At 30.9% G+C, this 19,802-nt stretch overlaps 1 protein-coding gene across 3 annotated transcripts in view; it reads right to left on the bottom strand.

The window, feature by feature from the left end:
* Positions 1–16,876, bottom strand: part of LOC107446715 (toll-like receptor Tollo) — a 56,772-nt gene extending 39,896 nt beyond the window's left edge. The window contains exons 1-2 of one of the 3 annotated variants that reach the window (XM_087165309.1): positions 16,414–16,825; positions 8,570–8,627 (exon numbers count right to left, since the gene is read on the bottom strand). The gene's annotated coding sequence lies outside the window, so the exon portion shown is untranslated. Of the gene's footprint in view, positions 1–8,569; positions 8,628–16,413 lie in introns of all 3 variants that reach the window. The other 2 variants (XM_016061431.4, XM_071179054.2) reach the window with 2 other exon arrangements.
* Positions 16,877–19,802: the final 2,926 nt, after the last annotated feature.

Raw genomic sequence — 19,802 nt, 5'->3', positions numbered from 1 at the left:
ATAAATAAAACATGCACACTTATTTTTGAAGTTCTTCAATAATTAAATAGTAGATTTAAAATAACATGTTAAAAAGAGAGATAAAGAAATGCAATAATGGCAAAGTAGATTAGAACAGAATGAGCAGGAAACTCAGTCAAGGAACAAGGCCGACGGCTAACTAATGGGTCAGTTACAAAACAATTCCACCCTTTTCCTTTTATATTGTTGAATTATAAATGATTGTCATATTATTGCGCACAAGTAATGAATGTTTTCTTTTTCAAAACAGTTGCTTTCAATCCCATTTCAAGATCATTGGCAATAGAAAAAAGTAAGGAATGGCGGAAGTGTGGAACTATTCGAGATTGGAACAATGAACTAAAGTCAAACAATCGTTTTCCAGGTTTCCTTTCTCTTAAGATAGAGTAGAATGTAAAAGGGCGGTGATTTGCCAATGATCGATTATCGTTTGGATTGAGAAATTATTTTGCTTTGGTAATTTTGAAGGCAATGACAAATGATGCATTGAGAGCCGTGTTGGATCAAGGGATAGAGTGTTCGTCTAACAATGAGTTGACCCGGGTTCGAATCTCAGTCATGGCTGGTCTAAACGAATTCCGCATCCGGCTCGCACCGATCACAGTCCTGATGTAAAATATCCTCAGTTTTTGACGGATCATGGGTTACAGTCTACTTGCTGTCAGGCTAACCGTGGGAGGTTTCCGTGGTTTTTCTCCCTATGTAACGTAAATGCAGGATAGTTCCATCAAAAAGTTCTCCAGGAAGGCAAATTTCTCCCAATACTTCATCCAGGAGTTCCATTGTCTCCTGGATTGTGTTCAAAATGACAAGTCTTCTGAGTTGAGCATGGGTAGTCGTAAACCCTAAAATTGGGTCGGCTGTTCAACGACGATTATGAAATAAAAATGATGCATGGACAATCGTTAAGACACGGTTCCCAGCAGATCACCGAAGTCAAGCATCACTGGCTACGGTCAGTGTGCGGGTGGGTGACCACTTGGATCAGTCTGCGCAGGGACCGAGGGTGTGCGGTATGGGTCCTCGTTAAACTGTGCTACCGTAAAGTGCTCGACTTCGCGCGCAGGTCGTCGGGCTACCGAAGCGGGGGTGCCATCCCCTCCGCAGAGGATCAAAATTGTGATGGCATGTATTCGGATCATCCTCCGGGATGTTTCCCAGACCATCGCCAATAGCCCATTGTGCAGCTCTAGTGCGACGTAAATTAACAATAACAAGACAACAGAACAAGACAACAACAACAAGACAACAGAAGACTCGGGAAAGTTTGCTGCTCGCAAGTCGAAACGACCCTCATTCAAATCATGACAGTGGTGAATCAATTGTGCGAAGTACTAAATATCTCCAGTGGTTGACGGATCAGGAACTAAAGTATCCTTGCGACCTATCACTCAACCTTGTCCAAGTATCTAGCCCAGTTTCCCAGGGTTCTATGTTTTAATGACCATGACACGGATCAGACAACATGGGCAGTGCTTGAGCTGGTATCCTTCTCTATAAACTTCCACACCGCAATCAACGAGAGGATATTCACCCACAACGCGTAACTTTCTGTTTAAACACTCTGGTCGTTTAGCCGACTGCCGAGATCAAACTCACGAACCCCTGTTCTCCACCGGCGAAGTAAGCAACGATTTTGCTGAGAGAGTACACTTGCCAATCCGGCTAACCATGGGAAATATTTGTAGTTCTCCTTATTTTATTTCACTTAACATATGTTCTCCACGAAGGTGAATAGTGATAAAGACTGATTTTTTATTTTATAATGTGACCTAACCGACCTAAACTACATAATACAGCATACATAACAGAATTTCATCAAATTACACGTACAATGATTCGCACAAATTAACCGCTTTAAAGAAAGTTAATCGCTTCACACAGACTCGGTAAGTTTGTATATTAGACCCAATGTAATTTCCGCTTGATGCAGTTCCACGCATTCTAATGTATTTTTCTAAACAATTCAATTTACGTGCATTTTGTATAATGTAATATGTTGACGTTATCATCATTTCACTCAAAAATTTTCTTTTTTTTTTGTCAATGATGAAAAGGTAGTTTAAACCTACTTTTTGTTAAACACAACTGGTATTTGGATACTTAAAATAACGGAGGCAGTTTTGCGAAGAAAAGAAAAGTAAAGAATTCGTGGAATTACCGTACTTTACATACATTTGATGAAAAGAAAAACAGAAATGTATTGAGCCTGGGCCATTTTTACTTCCCAGACCAACTGCTACTCGTCGATCAGAAGCTGGGCGGGTTTCAGGACACCCCTGGAGATCGAACACCAGTACTACACAATGACAGTTTAGTGCTTTAACCGCTGAGCGGCTCGTATTGAGACGGTTATACACACAAAGGGTTGTGATGATGAAACATTTTAGTAAAAATGGAAAATATCTCAATCAATGGAATATAAGTTTTTCTGTTCGTGGGTAAAATTTGCAATAAAAACGAACTGATTTAAGTCAGAATTAAATTGGACATTTCTACCCCAATCAAATTAATGAACCGAATTATCAAATATAGAATTTTTTGCTTTTGGTACAAGAACGAGTAAATTCATATTTACAAAAATTGATAACGAAGAAGAAAAAAAAAAGGTCTATGTAGTTTTTATCTACACTATTGACCACATGGGAGATATCTTTATGATCAGTTTTTACAGCAATCGAAGTGGCTAGTACTGCCCACAATCAAAGATGCATACACGATTTTTTTAATAATTTGAACTTACCCATGGTCCTTCAATTCTCGCTGGTCGTTATTAGACGAAGAGCAAAACATTTACAAAAAACAAAAGCATTTTGAAATTAATAAAGGGGACTTATTTAATATCGATCACTCAGATATTCCATTTAGAAAAGCTGGTGATAAAGGGGGAAAACTTGTTCATAAAGATAGTCTAGAAATTTTTTTTCTGAAAACAATTTTTCTACTAAAACACATCTTTAAAGTCAGACATCATTCAATAAGTTCGTGATAAGTTAAATGCCGTTATATAAGAGGGAAAATGTGGGTTATTCCACGAAAAAAAACGATAGGATAAAAAGAAAAATAAACAAATAATTATTTTTCCACACTTAAAGATACATCGCGTTTTAAGTAAATTTATAAAGAACACTCCTATGCTTACAATCGAACTTACCCCCTCCCCCACAGTTTGTAGTTGAGCTCTCCCCCCCCAACTGCTCGTCTTGTTCAATACTCCACCTTTAATACTTTAATTTTTATACTCTATTTTAAATATATCAGAGGCCATTGATCGTTATTTCTGGAAAACATTTGAAACTGTTTCTGCAGTTCTTTACAGATCACTTCACTCGCTCATTTCACCAGCCTCATTAATCTATAAAAAAAATAAAAAAGTCCAGATTTTGGAATGGATTGATATATAATTCGAAAAAAGGCCTGGTTTCTTAGGACAGGACGCCGTCAGCTGGAAATCAGCGCTGACCTCCGATTGGTCCATTTGTGAGTTTGATAGTATACGTCATCGAACGCTCATCTTGAACTACAATTGCCGTCCAACTCAACTGCAATTGGATTACAACGTGACGTTAACCACAGAAGCAATGGCGGACAACATCCAGCAGTACATTGAAATCAGCCAAGATTTTGATTTTGACATTAAACATAACTTCTTAATTAAACATAGCACTCTTCATTTAGCTCAGCTATAATGTGTTTTTTCTTGGACAAAGTCATTATTTGTGCTCTAAGACACTGGTCGACAATAACAAAATCAATACAAATTCAAAATAAATATTTGTTTACGTTATTAACGCATGCGCAATGAGAGATAATGTCTGCGTTGGACCGACTGCTCACGCTGAGTTAACAAAAAAGTATTTTTTTGACGTCAGCTCTACGTCAACTTTCCGCTGACGCCCAGATCAGGCGCTAGTTCTAAGAAACCAGGCCTTGAGCTAACAAACCAGTATTTTGCTGGCGTCAGCGGGACGTTGACGTCCCGCTGACGCCCAGATAAGGCGCTTGTCCTAAGAAACCAGACCTTTAGTAATAATCCAAATATCTACCACAGCCACAACTTGAACATTATGAACTCCGTTCTGTCTGGTCAAGAACATTTTTTACATTTGAACCTCGTTTACATTTTTTAAAAGAATTTAATGCGAATGCAAAATTTAATGCAAAATGCGGATTTTAAACGAAATCGCCACGTAGTTATTCCTGAGGAATCTAATTTTAAATTTACAGTTTTCCAAAATCCATCGAGAAACAGGTATGTTTATTCAGAGAAAGTACATTTTTGTGTCTATTTTCGTAACATAAAATATTGGCAGAAAAATTCATCAGTATATTTGGAGTCACCCTTTTAAACCAAAAAAAAATTGAATACTTGAAAATCTGATGTTTTGATCAAAAGTTATTCATGTTAGAGTTACTGCAAAATATATTAAATGAATATGTGATTCACAGAATTATAGCCAGGAATTATTTTATGTGAATGCTGCTTTTAAATTCCAGGCGGTCATTTTATTACGTAAATGTGGCTGTAAAATATTATTAAATCCAATTAACAGAAGATCAGTTCTGGAATTTATTAGGTGAATTTGGCTATATTGACTGTGTGAGACATTTTGTCTCTTGGTTCGTTTTTAAAGACTCCTCATTAAGGATGACCAAGGATTATTTCAATTATAGCTTATTTATTATTAAATTCTTGATTATAGAATTATTTACAGAAAAGTTACAAATAGATACATGAGCTGTTGAGTATAATGTTCTTGGAGCGCAACTGCTCCCTTTCTTTTTGTTCATACTAAATCTATCATCGTTCAATTACAACTCTACTCTTCGGCGTTCACAACTAATCTCTCCTCTCAAAATTCTTTCTCATCAGAAAAAGTCACTCGCTCCACCCCCAATGTAGGGGACGACACCTCCAGTGTCCTTCACCCTCTGACCCTCAGGTCAAGGGGTCAATCAAATGCGTGGGAGAGGAATCAGGATCCTGACAGACTGTATCATTAAAAGTTCATGAGAATGTTATTTACTTTGTAAACATTCAGTTACTAATTTGTATGGTAATCATATCACTTCCATTGCATATAGGGTACAGCTTAATTATTCAATCGACATTCATTTAATGTTATTAGCCGGGATTTATATTTTCCATTTCAAGCTTAGTGCTTCGAGACAAGCTGTCTTCTAACAAAATATTTGAAAAAAAGAAATAATTCTGTCGCCTACGTGTTGTCTTTTGTTATGAAATACAAAAGGTTTCGTTTTATGTCATATCTATTATTATTACCTTTAAAAAAAAAAAAGAAGCATCATCTTCGTGCGAGTCGTGTGTTGGTAGAACAATGCATCCACCTTCAAAATGCCGAGAAGAAAGTTCTTTTCTATGCCAATTGTGTGTCTGATTGCATTACAATCGAACAGAACACTTGAAGTGAAAAAAAATATATAAATTATTTTATGAAAATTATAAAAAATATTTTACATACGTTGTAAATGCATATACACATCGTTGATAATTGAATATATTTTAAGATTCAAAAATCCAAATGCGCCGGTACTAGGGTCCTTTTTTTTAATTTTGAACCGTTTTGTAATTTAGTAGGAGACATTTTATTTAATGTATCACAGGCTAAAATATGAACATTTACAACAAAGTCACCAGTAACATTGAAACATTTATCAAGTGGTGCCTTTGGATTCTAATATCAAATGCCGCAATAATATATAGGGGATTGAATTTATGCTTTTAAGGAATGTATACAAGAACTGAATCGTAAAAATAATTTCAAATTAAAATTGTTTTTACATTAACTAATTTATAATTAGTGGAAAAATAATTTTAATTCGTTAATAATATTTCATTTATTTGTAATTGTTTTCGTCTTAGTTAAATGATTTAAGCAAGATGTGCTTTTGGCTTATTAATTAGGCAGTAGTTTAAGGTAGTAAATTAAAAAGATCATTAACATTGTATTTACCTCTCATTCATTCTTCTGATTTTTTATACTAAACATCTCTCTCTCTCTCTCTTTATATATATATATATATATATATATATATATATATACAGAGAGAGAGAGAGAGAGAGGGAGAGGAGTTATTAAAGTTAATCTGTGTATGTTGGAAGGTATCGTTTAGCCCATACGGCAAAATTGTTTTGTATAAAAGCATGTAGTAATTTTCTTTCTGTAGTCTTAAATCTAAATCTTCTACAATATCTAAAATATAAATTTTGACACTGTTAAATTTATGTACTCTAAAATGATGGTTATTGATAGTCTTATTACTGTTTATATCAGAACGGTGTTGATTAATTCCGTATAATATTATTTATGGTCAACTTTTTAAATTATCCAGTATAATATTACCTTGCGCACATCCATTTTGGGCCCATCCTTGGTAAGTAACAAATCAATGCACAGCATAACAAATCACTTCAGCAATGCAGTAAGAATGGCACTTTAAATTCCTCTAGTTACACTCAATTTGCGCTTTTGTTTTCATATTTTGTAATCTGGCAATCTTGTTTCGAAAATATTTTTAAATCATTCTTGAAAAATTTCCCGTTCATGTAAGTACATCTGATTTCGCCACTCGCTTTATAGTTTTTGTTTTGTTTTATACTGTTTTTTCCTTTTATTTTATTTCATTTTATTTTCTGTTTTTACGTGTTATTTTTACTTATTGTGTTTTATTTTATTTGTTGTAATTTTTGTAAAAAAAATTTTTTGAGTGCTCCTTACAATATTGATTTAATATATTTTGCTTTGGCTATATTGATACAATATCAGAAAGCACTATTTTTTGAGGATATAATCGTGTGGGCTGATGAAAAGATTATATCTTTTATTTTCTGGGTTTTTTAACTCCCCTCCGCAGAGGATCAAAATTGTGATGGCATGTCTTCGGATCATCCTCCGGGATGTTTCCCAGACCGTCGCCAATAGCCCATTGTGCAGCTCTAGTGCGACGTAAATTAACAACAACAACTGGGTTTTTTAAAAATTTCATCCCTTTTTTTTTTTCTTTTTAATCAGTTGTTTGCTATTTTTTTCATTAATTATTATTCCCCCCTTTCACATATGTTCATAATTTTGCTTTGTTTTATCTTCATTTTGAACTTATCTAATGGGTTCTGTTTACTTGCAGCTTAAGCGCAATAAATGAAACTTATTGTTTTTCTCAACTTTCTTCGTGTTTTCTTGTATTTATTTATTTTGTTGTATATATATATACTAGGAGGCTAAGCCGCCTGCTCGCTGCCGCTCACCAACCCCGATAATTGGCTCGCAATTATTGTTTTTTCTTGGCAAAGCACAATTTTTCCACTAAAGTTAAAATTATCCACTTAACATACATGTAGTAAAGGAAATTCTGTTTGCTTACCCTTGTGTCTCTACTTCCCACGTCCAAATATTATTATCTATTAGAATTATAAATATTCAGATCTATTGGTAAGCAGAAGTAATTTTTCTAAGTAATAATTTTTTAAAATAACAATTGTTATAACAATAATATAGTTATAACGCTATATTGTTAAAACAAATTTGATGAGTTCACAACTAGGTAAGCATAATTTAAAATTTTCGCTCGTCTGGTGGTGCTGCTCTTTCTATGAAAATGATCGCCGATTGTCCAATTAAATTTATTGCCAAATGGGCGGATATATTAAATATTATTTTTGCTTCCATCTCATTGAGCATGAAGCTGATCATTAAGTTATAAATCATTTAACAGACCTCCTTAACTGTAACTTATTACAGCATATTAACGTTATTTGCACAACAATAAAAATTGTAAAACGGTTAATAAGATTTGACGACCTTTCTAACTAACTTTGTCTTAAAATGTAGCACAGAATTACATTATAATAATAATAAAAAATACAGCTATTCTCTTAGTTTTAAACTCGAAAATTGAGTAAAAAACGTAATAGTAGCTGTCCAGGAAAATAACATTAAATTAGGGATCCAAAAATCTTTATAGAAAAACAATATCTTTACAGAAAAAACTAGATCCTACCACGTGATTTTTCCGACCAATAAAAATGCATGGATAACAATGTAAAACTAGTACACCATTATTAGACATACTCAAAACAAAATAAAAATTTCAGCAAACTTTAGCTAGTAAATTTAGTTGTAACAATTCAGACAGCATTATTAAAATTTATTACTTTTTCACACTCATGCGTTCACAATTTTGATTGGCTGTTTTGTGCGTTACTAACCGCAAGTCTTCCGTGATTGGCTATGTGTTATCATTTCACTCTCTTCTTTATATATATAGCGTGTGTGTCATTCTTTTGGGAATGTTTTGACATCAAAATCAATCTGAGCGTGTTTTCTCGTCAATAGCATTTTAGGACAAAAGTTACAAAAGAAATAAAATCACGCTCATCGCTTCCTCATTGTCTTTCCGATGACATCTCGCGAATGACAGAAATATAAACATTACAAATAGAACTTCGTAAAAAAAAATTATGTTCTATTTTTATAAAGGAGATAAAGATACATTTGTGAAGTATATCTAAACGAACGAAAATATTTACCTGTGTTATTTTTCTTCTTAATGACTTTATTTCTTAAATATATCTTCTAATATAATTTCTAAAAGTAAACAAAACATTGTTTAAAAACAGTAGATTGAGCAAAAAGTGAAGGGAATATTTTTAGAAAGTTCATCTTTCAGAGCCAATCAGTTGATAACCAAAGCACTTATTAAAGGAAGTTTATTGAGAATTTATTTGGAATCAGTAACAGCCATAATCAATATTTAAATCTAATAGCAAAAAGGTAAATGTTTCTTGAAAATTAATTTCTTAGAATCAATTCATAAATAAAACATTTTTCAGTTAGATCAGTTAATAGGTGAAGCCGTTATTTATTGAAAATATATTTTCCATCTGTAAAGTCAATCAATAAGATTTGAGTATTTCGATTTAGAATTTCGAATGAAATATAGTGGTTTGCAGTCGGTGATTTAAAGTCTTTCGCAGAATAGAAAATTGGGATTTTTTTTTTAATGATTTGAAAGAAAAAAAAATCAGGAAAAATATCAACAGTTAACAGTTTTTAATTTCAAAACAGTTCAAAACAAATTTTTTACATTTCTGATGTTAAGTTGCGTGATGTATTGGACCGGATTTTGGAACTCATGTTAAAGACTCCCTTCTTTCTTTCTCTCCTCCCAAGACGAAGGGTGTGACTCCTAAAATTTTACTTGGAGAGATTATTTATATTTTTTATATTTTATTATATCTATATTATATATGTTATATAGATGACGTAGCACAAAAGGGCCACCTTTCTTTAGCGACGGCAGCGCCACTATCTTCCCCGGATATAGATGTAACACACAGCTCTTCTGGTTTAACAAACTGCACCTGTAACTATCTTGCTATGACGCCTAATTAAACAGCTTTAACATTAATTGCTTAATTCTTCAACAACCCCTAGACACCACAACCCCTCAACATATATTGGTCAATAAAAAATAATCTGTATTAAAAATATACGTTAAATATATATATTTCTCCATAGGAATTAAAAAAGACAGGGCGCTTCCTCCTTTCTATATCGGGCACTTAGAGTTTTGAAGGGGCACTCACTGAACATATTAAATATTTATCAAAATGCGTAAGAATATGTAACAACTTAATTTTGTGTTCAACAATTTTTAAATTATCCTCTCACTTTAAATCACTTAATGAGTGTATATTTAAAATGGTAATTCTCCCTCATTATCAAAATAAGATAAACATTAGCTGCTTATAAAAATAATTAATGGCATGCTAAAAAGCAATCTTTGTGCATATTTTTTTGCAAAAAAAGCAAACTAGTAAAAAATTATTAATTGATAAGCAATTTGAAAGTTTTTAACTGTAATTTAAGCCAAATATCAGGAGGAAACCAACGTTTAAAGATGCATTTTTTTTTTAAAAAAAAAAGGGTATTAATTGAAAAAAATAGTTTTAAAATTTAAAATCACTCAAAAAAAATTATAAGTATTCGCCTTCCCCCCCAAAAAAAGATGCTTATAAAAATGTAACCAATTGAGAATAATCCTAACAAAGTGAATATTTGTAGTAGTAATCAGAATTAAACCTATAAACGCAGATAATTTTACCAGTGTGCAATTATTATTTAAAAACAATGAATAATTCTTTTTCAAACTGGAATCTGAATAAAAAGGCAGTGTTTTTAAGGGATAGAGGCTTACTTTTGCAAAAACGGCATATATATATATATATATATATATATATATATATATATATATATATATATATATATATATATATATATATATATATATATATATATATATATATATATATATATATATATATATATATATATATATATATATAATATATATATATATATATAACAAAAACGAAATTTTGAAGTAACTTGATGAAATAAAGTTTTAAAAAGAAAAGAAAAAACATATATTTTTAAATGTATTTTATTCCACCACATCCTTTTTCTTAAAATGTGTATTATTTAACTAGAAGCATGAAGAATGAGAATTATTTTTCAAAAGTGATCTGCTAGTTTTTATTGCAGTTTAATAGATTAGTTTAAAATGAGACGGTTGGGAAGTCAAGTGGCGAACATTCCTTAAAATACCGCTTCAACAACAACTCAGCTATGAATCTAATTGTCCAGGAAGTGACATTTAAAACTAGTTCATCATAAATACAGTATAAGTCAATTTAAAAAAATGAGACAAATTTCTCATACTGTATCAATGTTACAGCATTTTTAACAAAGTGTATCTATTAAAAACGACTTTTTACAAATTTTTACTCTACGCAAAGAGTAAAGGATGATTGGGTCATCTCCTTCGTTGAACCATTAGTTATTTATAATTGTTTTTTGTACTTTATAAAGTTTAAATACTACCAACTTGACCGAAAAATTAATTTTCATTTAAAGTTCCTGTAATTTGCACTTTCATTCTTACTTTTCAATGTAAACAAATCGTGGATGGTACATTAATAGTGATTTAGTTGTTACTGATAATATTTAAAATAGTGTTTTATCAGCGTTGTTTTGTTATGTTTACAGTGGCTTTGCTATAGCCTAATTCACAGATCTACGAGAATTGCATTCAGTGAACTGGGTTGTTATAATGGATTGGGGGAGTAAATCATACGGGTTTATCTTTTGTGAATGTTCTCAATGGTACAGTGCGGGGAAAAAAAACGAATCCCCCTGAATAATTTTTGAACTAATTATCGGATCTTCGCGTACTCCATCCTAGTGGTTCGAGGAGATGACAGCGAATATAATAATTAGTTTGCGCAGACGATATTTTAAGTTACAAAATCAGGCACAAAAACATGCTTTCTTACATAAACTTATCTTTTCTTCGACAGATTTAAATTTCTGACCCTCAAAATACGGAGGGCCGCCGGAATTTTAAAAAATATATTTCCAATTCATTTGGTCAGCAGAGCTGTCCAAGAATTTTCTAAGAGAATAGAATTTTTTTACATACAGTTATGAAATTCGTTTTTCTAAAGATAATAGCATACAATTTTTTTTAAATAACTAATTATTGTTTTAGAAAGTAATAGCCGAAAATTTATACAATAAATACATTGTTTGATCATTTTAGATAATGTATATTTAAACGGCAAAATATTTGGAGTCATGGAGGAAACCAACAACACGACGGCAGCAATTCAATCAGCCTTACGCACCGGCCGTTTTCACTTCCCATGCTAGTGGATCGATCTGAAGATGTTCATACCGCCACTGGAAAGTTCTTAGCAATGAAAGTGTATTGATAAATAAATGCCTTAGCTTAACCATTGAGCCAGCAGAGAAACGGTAATAATAGTGACCTATGAAAAGTGTTCATCAGACGTATGTTCATTTTTTTATGATGCGTTGCAACACATGTGAACAGGAATTAGAACCAACTAGTTATGCCATGTGAAGCGTTTTAAATGAATTTATGTTATAATTATTATTTAATACTAACTGAAAAGCCATTCTTCGTACAGGGGGAAGAAGAAATTCACATTTAAATCAGTGCTGAAGAACACTACAAAAGTGAAAAACATATACCATGCCAACACAATCATTAGAGCTAAAATACTAATTCGAATTATTTATTTATTGATATTTCTTGTCGGTGGTCTTACGTCATGACATAAAGCAAAACACGCTTTCAGTTTTTCATCCTATCAAAATCAAGATTAACTGCATCATTTGGCATGATACTCATCTATCACCTATTAAAACTGCACCAATTACCACATAATATGAGTAGTACCTTTTTAATAGAGAAAATTGCCTTCAAATTGCAGATGTTGTATATAGGACCTTTGATCACATTTAAAATTATTTTCTGTCCATGACACGACACCAACCAGTACTTATTACCAAAATTAATTAGGCGCTATTGGTGTTCATAATCTTCTTTTTAATGTTTCTCCTTAATACTTTTTCTCTGTTAATTCTGCTTTTTAAGTCATAGAGTAGTTTTTTATTTATTTTATTTTAATAAGTACAGAAAGTAGTCGAGTATGAATGACGTCTGTAATAACATGGTGAATTTTTACGTTTCTCCTAAAGCACTATCACTCCGTTCTTCAATGCATTTTCTTATTATATTAAACAATGTTGATTTTAAATCATTTAATTTTATAGAAACGCTTTCTACTATGAACACGTGATATCATCTAAATTTAAAAATATTAATTTACTGACTATGCTATTACGTTTACGATCCTCATTGTGTTCAACTGGCACAACGATTAAAAAAAAAATATAAAGAATAAAAGGCGCGCAATAAACTATTTCTTTTTCTTTCATTTTTTATAATGAGAGCTATAGGCTGGGAAGCATCATTATAGGCTAGCACGCATGCTATCTTTAAAATATTTGAAGAAAAAAAACAGAATCGTCTACAGTTTCATTTTTATCAATGGCTATCTGTAATAAAAAAAAATAACGTTTTTCAAACATCTCCCTCGAACAGTGTTTGAAATCCAGTGCTAAAATTTCTTCTTTCGCCCACTGTCCGAATTTCAAGAGGCTAGAACAAAAGGTTCTGGAGCTATGAGAGAGCCATGCATACGCACTTACAAATTCTTTATTTTGTTATCATAAATATCGCCATGTCATATCAAAAGGAAAAATATTTTTAAAAAAAAATTACGCGCAACAGCATCAGCTATTTACAAAGTGTTTAATATGTGGGGAAAAAAACTGAAGAAACTATGAAATGAGACTCTGGAGAGATCATTTATTTCATAGACTGTTATGAATAGTCATACGAATAAACTAGTCAGGGGAGAGAGAGAGAGAATCTTGATTTTAACACTAATTTAGCAACAAGCACGTGAGAGCAATTTAATATTTTCCTTTACTCTGATGACCACTCAATTTCCTTTCATTTTCTTAGCATATAGAATTCGATATCTTTTTTAATACAACTTTTGACACGTTTGTTTCATTAGTTTATTTTACACGTAGTCATTTTGAAGATGACTCGCTAGGAATTTAAAGAGCATACTATATATGCATTATCAGTGTCAAATATCAATTTATTACTTCAAAATTGTACTTATAATGTAATCATTAATTTTCTATATCATCCAATATGCTTGTTTTCGGGAATTTACTCTTGGTAACGATCGTTTGCGACAGCGTGGTTAAGACTTAATTATTTAATTTTTAATAAAACATTTTGAAGTGAAATTTTTTTTTTCAAAACGGCTGTTTTAAATCTGATTTTACGTTTCATTAATGAGAGAACATCATTTAATAAATAAGTGACAATAGACAATGAATAGAAGGAAAATAAAATAAATGAGTGAATTCATCTATAAAAGCAAATTATAAATCTATCTATAGTTTTTTGGTTCTTTAGTAGATAATCAATTTTTTATTTTTATTTTAAATTTGGTTTGAAACATGTTTAATAAATACAGAATTTTACTATTATGTGATTTATGTATTTCCTATTTCAGAAAAAAATCTCATTGGGTGCATAAAATATTTATCTAAATTTTTCTCATTACATGTTAATAATACTGTTTTCTAAGTTTAAGGTGAACTCGGTTTTATAAAACTAAAGACTTCACTAATGAACAATCGTCGGAAATTCCACATTTTTTCCAACTTGTTGTTTTGTAATGTTATTTGGAATTCCTACTATAATAATAAAAAGCATTGTATCGAAATAGTTCAAAATAATTTTTTACGTTTTCTCTATTATAAAACAAATAAGCAATATCCAAATAATGTTTTTATTTCTTTTGTTCCATCATTAGAATGTTGTGGATATTTGACTTGTTTATTAATTTTCTATAAAATTATAAATGATATGATACGAAATGGAAAATCGAGTGTAGGTTTCGGTAAATGGGAAAATTCTGCAAATATAATTATGTAAAAAAAAATGCAGAGTTTACAAAATTTTAACGAACTTTTTAAAGACTTTGATATTTTTAATATGCCTTTTACTGATTTTAAAAAGTTATTTAAATTATTGCAATGACGTTCTTTTTTTCACATTTTACACAATTGTAACAGGATTTTTTTCCCCCTGTGTATGTGTTTCATCGACGTTTAAATAAAATAAAAAAAAAAAAGATGAAAGAGATGCGTCTTTTTCACTAACAATTTTTTTTGATTTTATATTTAACACTTTCAAATAATGCAGCGACAGATACTGATATTTTGGTTTATTCAGTTCAACTATTAAATAATAATACCATAGATTTAAGGATTAACCTGAGACCCAATCTATATAAAACAGTGAAAAATGCGATTCTTACCTAAAAATATGTAGCTTAGAAGAAAGTAAACTTCTAAATGCGATAAATTTTTTTTAAAAATAAATTTCAATTCACTGAACTTAATAACCATTTCAAAATTAATTTTTTGCAATTTTCGCTTAGTGCAAGACAATTTTATAAGATGTTCCTTTACATTTTGATCAGGAGACAAAATCCACTAGACTCCAATAATAAGATATTCCATAATCCTTCTTTGTGCTATATATATATATATATATATATATATATATATATATATATATATATATATATATATATATATATATATATATATATATATATACAGAACAGCGGAAGGAAGAAAAATTCTTAAAATATTTTTCACAAGAAATGGCCAATGTTATTGGACGCTGTGTCTCGGGAGATAGGAGCTCAAGAATGAAGGGGGGGGGGGACAGTGGTGTGGTAAATACTGCTTATGCATTAAGTATCCATTCCCCCGGGGGAGGAAGATGCATTTCGAATATTTGTAGTTTAAAAAATTATTTCTAGTTATAGTAATATTTTAATACCTCGAAATGGTAAAAGGTTATTCTGTGGTAAAATGGTACGTTTAGACGGAAAGAGATAGAACCCTCGTCCCCAGACTTTGCGTGGCACTTTATAGACGAATCCTGAATTTCGAAAACCATATCGGTAATATAATTTCGTCCATTATATTCACCAATTATATGAATTTATTTCTATTTACATTATTGATTCATTCCAAACTGTATAATACATTTAAATATGAACAACTTATGTTTTTTTTCTTTCAAATTTCATACTATTGCTTAAGTTTTCTGTACAGATTTTATGAGGAAGAATTTTCCGTTTAAGGGCTCCACTCATCGAAACATGCTTCATTCAATCTTATATTTTAATTTTGTAATTTCAATTTATAACGAGTTTTTTGTACAGGGTTCCTTGAAACGTTGGGACTACTGTCTTCTTTTTAATCCATTAATTTACTAAAATAGACAACAGATATTTCGAACTTTCAATACGAAAGTTAAACATATTAGAATTAAACTTTTATAATGACTAAAAAAAAAAAAAAAATCATATATCACTGGGCGTAGGGACCTCACATTTCTGGGGGCCCCTAAATGTTACAAATAATTCATTTTCGTGTTTCACCTTTAGAATTGTCTATTAGAGTTACGAGTTAATTAAAATTGAAATAAATATAAGCTCAAATTTACTAATACATCGTAATTTACTTGTATTATCAATAATTTAAAAACACTTCATAACTTAACAGCGTGTGAATTTAGTTGAAAGTATCGACCATGGAACCCCTGATAGTTCTGTGTCTAAGTCTCCCCACATTTCTAGATCATATATATGCATTAGACTAGGCTGTTATACATATCACCATCAACGATAAAAACTCGATCACCGATTAAAGCATAGTACCTAGTTGTTATAATGAAGTCACTCATTTCATTTATTCCAATACATCAATTTGTATTATCAATTTCCAATACATCAATTTTTCACATCTTTTTTAAGGGCGGTTTCACAATTAAAGGCGGTTTCACAAGTAAAGAGATAGAGTCAACATTAGTGGGAATGAAATAGGCACTACTTACCTAAATCTCATCGAGGAATAAATTGATAGTGAATAAATCCTTTTGATATCCAATCGAATCATCACCATTTTCCACTACATTCAGCAATATAAACTGTAAACAACGTCAACGCAATCTCTGTCCAGAGAAGCAGACGATGTATTAAACAAGAAACCACAGAACAGAAGTTTATTCCATTTTAAGTGACACTTTTAGAACTATTCACACAACACAATAAATTCGTTGTCCTGGATCGAAACTTCTGCAACGAGAATTCTTTGTTGTTTATATTTTTATACTTCGCGAAACACGCTCACTCTAAACGCTGTGTGCTCAGCTTTAGTTGTAAGTGGATTGAGTAGAGAGAGAGAGAGGGAGCACGCATCATTCCAAAGCCTTGACGAAGGAGGGTTCCAGTCTTCTGAAATGCCCCGCGGCACTGGGACGAAAACGATAAATGAGAAAATGTTTCCTTCTTTTTTTTATGTCTACTTGATTTCGGGCTGCGTTTATAGCAGGCATTTTTTTTTCTTCATTTTTTTCCCCTTGGTGACGAGTGGATTCGGTTGATTTCAATTGAATCATTATAAGAGTGTTAGTGGAGTAACAAAGTTGCAATAAAAATGTCATATTGCAGGATGGAAAGAATGAGATTATGTACGACTGTTTTAAAGGGAAAAATTTTCACGAATTCGAAATAATATTTTTATAGTAAAATGTAAAAAAAAAAAGCTGTTTGCCATCTCGTTTTGACATTTTTATGAACATTTTTTAAAAGATATGTAAGAAATATATTGATAATTTTGCATTACAGCAATTTTTGCAGAAGTTCACCGTTACAAATGGTATGCATGCTTGTAATGAGAATAATTATATTTTAATTTTAATATATGCGTCCAGTATAGGACAGAATGAACACCCTCTACCGGCCACAAGGCGATTCAATATAAACATGATGATTAAAAAATTTTCTGTTGATCGTACTCGATCTCTACTTTCTTTGAGCACAAAATCGAGTAACCTAAAATATGTTTTTTTTCAGCTTCTTGTATAATTCATTACGCGTAATTATCCTCGTAACGTTCAACTTATTTAACGTTGGTTCAATATTTCTATATTACATAATTCAAGCCGATTTTGACCAATATATCAATTTTCTGTTGTGGTGTTATGAATAAAAACATGGGGCATTCTCATTCAAGAATTGTTAGAGCTTTGTTTCTACGACAAAGAGAACAAAGGTTATGAAGATTTAAAAAAAAAAATCTAATACAATATTAGATATTAAATTGATAACTGTGTCTTTTTTCACATTTTTCTCAAAACTAAGTTTTCGGTTCTTCTTCTTCATTCTAAATGTAAAATATTTTAGTTCAAATGCCTTAAAATTTAGAAAGAATGTTTTCTACACTCATGTCGAGGAAATAGACTATGGATTGGTAGATTAAGCTATTTTATATTTTACAATTAAAATAATGAATAGAAAGGTCTCTTTTGCCAAATGAGTTTCTATATTTTCTGAATAAAATATCTAAATGTTAATATTATGTGTAATGATTAGTTTGTTCCCAAGGAGTTCCCTTGAATTCTTCAGAGTGCTATAAAGCAAGAATAATGAAAAAAATAATACATTTTAACTAAGGTTTTTTTTTAATCAGTTACCCCCATATTTTTTTTGTATTTTCCCTTACTTTTTTATATGTTTTAGAAGTAATACACACGAAAGTCAAAATAAAAAGTTCCTTAATTTAAAATATGGAATTTTTGTCTACGAGGACACACGGTTACCTTGAGGAGATAAAATTTGGTTATCGAATGTTTCATTCAAGCTCAAGTGAATTTCATATTATTCTTTCTTAAATTTATGACTTTAAAAGCAATTAATATATATTCTTCATTATGATTTCTATTATTGCAGATTTATTTTGTAACAAATAAATTTTCTTTTTCTTTTTAAACAATAACGCTGCATTATTGGTTAAAAATTTCAAACTATAAATTTTATTACTTGAGAACTTTATATAGACAAAAAATTTACATTTTACTTGAACTTATTTGGAAAATTTTTTTTCTTTACGTTATTTACAGGAAAATTTTCGATATTTTAGAAATTTTTGAATTCAGAAATTTTTTTTCTTCGTTTTACCAATGAACCTTGTTGTGCTTACCATGTTTTGTGAAAGGATACAATATCAATAGCTTTTTTTTTAATAGTTGAGACTTTCAAGTGGAAACTAGTAGTAAAATGTAAAAAAATGCAGTGTATTCTCTTGGACCTATTGTTTCGCTACACACTTGTTCTTATACAATTACTTGGTGTAAGGTAGCCGCCACCATTCTCGTTATTCAGTTACACTAAAGTTAATAATTACTGCAAAATAAGATAAAGACATATGGATCAGTAAAGTTGTTTTTACAATGCATTATAAAGTAAAACTGGCGAATTTAGAATGCATATCAACAATTATTCGTTAAGTAAAATTAGTTTGTAAATCAAACATAAGAGAAACACAGAGAGAATATTAAAACGAATTCGAATTAGGCTTATTAGAAGAGGATAGAAATTATGCATTATAAAATTATTTAATATAACTTTCAGAGAATAAAAAATTTAAATACTATTAACCTTATTACACATCGCGAATTTTCGTTTCTGATTTTTAATATCAGCGTGGAAAGCAAAAACAAATTCTTGCCGGCTCATTCCAGATCGTAACGAATCATTGGCGATATTCTACTTAAAGGTTATTGAATTTCTGATATTTAAAGATCGTCAAATATTGACGTATTTGAAAGGGCAAATAATTCTCGTATGGTGTGAAAGCGTGAGCGTTTGGTGTAAGATTATTCAATTCTGAAAGTTTAGATTTTAATTACATCTTTTAAACCGTATATGAGAGCTCTGTTTAGTGCTAACCCGGGGTAAATTCTTCCTTCGCCCAACTTTTTGGGGTTGTTCTATTTGGAGAGATATTAAATCACAGTTTTTGTAGTGAACGCTGCAAAAAATTTTGGTGTGTAGTTGCCACCATTTTTAGTGCTGATACAAACTAAATAGATTTTTATGTACAGAATAGTAGTTATCGTGGAAAAAACTGAATAAAATTAACAATTGTCTGAAAGAATTAGTGTGAATATATTGCTAAAAATGTGCTTGTGTTTTAAACGAAATGTTTTTGCACTGAAGGTATAAATTGGTTCGAATGCGCACGAAAATGTGTGTTGTCAGTAGACAAACAAACATAAAATGAATAAGTAAATATATAAAATTATAACGGTGAAAATGTAAATAATAAAAAAATGTGATTACACATACTGTAAAATTTTTTAGTTTATCTCGACGCGATGACAACTATACACCTAAATTTTTGAAAGTGTAAGTACTACTGTCCAATGGCCGGAAAAACAAA

Source organism: Parasteatoda tepidariorum, chromosome 6, assembly GCF_982258835.1.
Source record: "Parasteatoda tepidariorum strain Cologne lab strain chromosome 6, Ptep-v5.0, whole genome shotgun sequence".
Taxonomy (NCBI): Eukaryota; Metazoa; Arthropoda; class Arachnida; order Araneae; family Theridiidae; genus Parasteatoda; species Parasteatoda tepidariorum.
The sequence above is the reverse complement of the archived record's forward strand: the minus strand, read 5'-3'. Positions and strand labels throughout refer to the sequence as shown.